Source organism: Prionailurus bengalensis, chromosome D2, assembly GCF_016509475.1.
Source record: "Prionailurus bengalensis isolate Pbe53 chromosome D2, Fcat_Pben_1.1_paternal_pri, whole genome shotgun sequence".
In the NCBI taxonomy this organism is placed as follows: Eukaryota; Metazoa; Chordata; class Mammalia; order Carnivora; family Felidae; genus Prionailurus; species Prionailurus bengalensis.
The window spans coordinates 29653708-29656889 of NC_057351.1; positions in this window are offsets into that span (position 1 = coordinate 29653708).

The window sequence follows — 3182 nt, forward strand, 5'->3', positions numbered from 1 at the left end:
TAGAATAGCTAATAAAACAAGGTCTAAGCATGGTGAATGAGAAATAGCTCTCATTGCTGGGCTTCTCACTTCACGGAAAGCAGTGATGAGAACAAGGTAAGGTCCTATCTCGGAAGGCTTTGTAGGCCTTGTTTTGAAACCCATTGAAGGCTTTCAGGGAAGTGAGTGAAAAAGATAAGCATGTAGGTGCATGCTAGCAGGGTGGAGGTAGATTTTAGGGGTCCACTTGCTAAAGGCTGGCTTCCCTATTAGCAAGGAAGATGGGGCAGGTCCTAAAAAAGATTAAGTGATAGCTTTCCATACCTTCTAGAAGGTGGGGGCAGAATTCTCCTCTTTGGGCTGCATTTAGCCCCTTATTTTTGCTCTTTCTTCATAGAGCCCAGCACCTTCATGCTTCCACCTTTTGGCTATTCAGAGCCTCCTGTTTGGTATTTGTGCCCTAGTGTGGTCACTTAACAGCTATGAATTTAATTAAATCAGTTACCCTGATCTTCAGTTTTTGAACTTGTAAATGTCTGTCTTATTAGAAATTTGAATAATGAATTCACATTTATGTGTGAATGTCTGAGAGCTTCCTCTCACACTGTTTTTGTTTCACATGTCTTGTGGGTAGTGTTTAATGTTTTTTTAAACCATATTCCTTTTTCATATTAGTAATATGCATCCATTGTTGAAAATTTGAAAAAAATAGAGGAGCAAATGGAAGAAAATAAAAACCATCCATAATTACATCACTCAGATAATTACTGCTAACATATTGTTGTGTAGACTTTTGAATCAGTGTGTGTGTGTATGTATGCATACTTTTTGAAACAAATTCTCCCCCCATTTTATGAAAACACGACATTATCTACATCAGAGGAAACTGGTCTGGCGGAATCAATACCCAGAACTTCACATTTCCAATCAAATGTATGTATAAGACCTATTTTTTTTCTACTTGTTGCTGAATTTAAAAAAAAATTTTTTTTTTAATGTTTATTTATTTTTGAGACAGAGAGAGACAGAGCATGAACGGGGGAGGGGCAGAGAGAGAGGGAGACACAGAATTGGAAGCAGGCTCCAGGCTCTGAGCCATCAGCCCAGAGCCCGACGCGGGGCTCAAACTCACGGACTGCGAGATCGTGACCTGAGCCGAAGTCGGACCCTCAACCAACTGAGCCACCCAGGCACCCCTTGTTGCTGAATTTTATACTGATAACTAGATTTAATGCAGTAATTTGGCTGCCTTTGACCCAAAAAGGGCCTTTGCAGGCTTCCTCTGAGAATTTTGGCCTTATGCCTATGTGTGGGTATATTACAAAGGAACTTACATATTTTATAAACCTTGACAACAGTTTTCCATTAAGGAGTGTTCTGGGCTCACTCAGTTGTTGAACATCTACTGGTAATAAAAATGTCCCTGTATGGTTTATAGCAGTATCACAGAGGTTCCTTAAGGGAGGGACTGGGCCTTCACTAAAGGTACTCCAAACTCCCACTTACAATGCTGAAATCCTAGATGTTAAGCATTTTATCAGTTGGTTGATTGCATTCATGCTTCCTCCCCCTTCTACACCTAATACCAGGATGATTGAATTGCTTTCCTGCGTGGGCATAGAGCTAAAATTTATTTCAAGGGATTTCTCTGTCTTCCCCACACCCCAACATTGCCATTTTAATGGTCAATCAACTTTTAGTGTCAATCTACCATGTGCCTATGTACCAGGCGCTGTTTGAAATCTTTGGGATACAAAATAGGTAAATCAAGGTTCCTAGCTCAAAGATATCACAGAGTATAAGTTAAAGAAAGAGTTGCTGTAGATTTACATAAGTTTACCTGTTAAAAAATTGAGACTGTGAAACATCAAGTAACAGTTTTATGTGAAACATGAAAATTTTCCATTGAACTGTCATTTTAAAATGTGCAGTAAATACAGAAATAAAACTTCTGCATTTACCTTTGTCATAAAATGATTATATTTTAAGTTGTCTTTCTAAACACCTACAAGTTTTAATGGCTGTCATTTATTGTGCTTTACGTGCCAGACACTGCTAATCCCTTTTCATTCATTATCTTACTTAATTTTCTCAGCCCACGAGAAACTCATTGATTTCTCCTGATTTCATGCAGGAGAAACTCAGGTTCCAATTAAGTAATGTGTGCAAAATCAGAGAAAGACCAAGCAGTGCAGGCTTTCAAAGCCAGGCATGATTTCAACGGATTTTTAAAAATTATTCCCAATTCTTTGGATCACTAGTTCTTCAGAGTTTAGTGACATTGTCATAGATCATTCTATGGATGATCATGGACCACTTTCCTCAACTCCTCGAATTAGTATATTGCCTCAATTATGCAAGATTTAGAGCCCTATATTTTTAATTAAAAATTTTTTTACGTTTTACTTAGAGTGCAAACAGGGGCAGAGAGAGAAGGAGGTAGAGGATCCAAAGCAGGCTCTGCACTGACAGCAGTGAGCACGACCTGGGGCTCGAACTCACGAACCCCCAGATCATCACCTGAGCCTAGGTCCCACGCTCAACTGCCTGGGCCACGCAGGTGCCCATAGAGCCCTGTATTTTCTTATAGAGGTCCATGTGGTTTGGGTGCTCTTCCTACTGGTCCCAAGGACGGTTGGGGTGCCTCTCTGTGTCTTCAGAATAACTGATACTCCTCTATCTTCCAGCAGTCTATAAAATTTCTTTATGACAAGTATTGTATATTCTCTGTTAACTGAATCCTAGCCTTGTTTCTCCTGACACCTGACACTGAATGCTTGGGGGATGTTTACGTGCGTGCAATTAGGAATGACATATCCGACTGAATTCTAATTCTTATCCAGGCTTGCGAGTCTGGGCATCTCCTTTCAGTGTCGACGTTTCCAAAAGGTGATCAAGAAGACACATTTACCGCGTCTGTGCGTGAAAGGATCTTGCAAACTCCAGCAATCTAATATATACACTGAAGAGACACCACGGAAAAACAAGTTATTTATCAGGTCGGGGGTTGGGGGAAATCTGACTAGTGTTTACTAACTTTTGTGGTTCCTTCCAGTTGGTTGGACTCCTCAGGCGTTGTAAGCGGTCAATTCACTCGCAACCAGCGGGAGCACCACAAGTTCCAGCCGTACCGCGTGGGCCGTGGCGTCTCTGGGACTTTCTGCTTCCGCAGGAAATGCTTTGCTTCCGGAAGTGACGAAAGT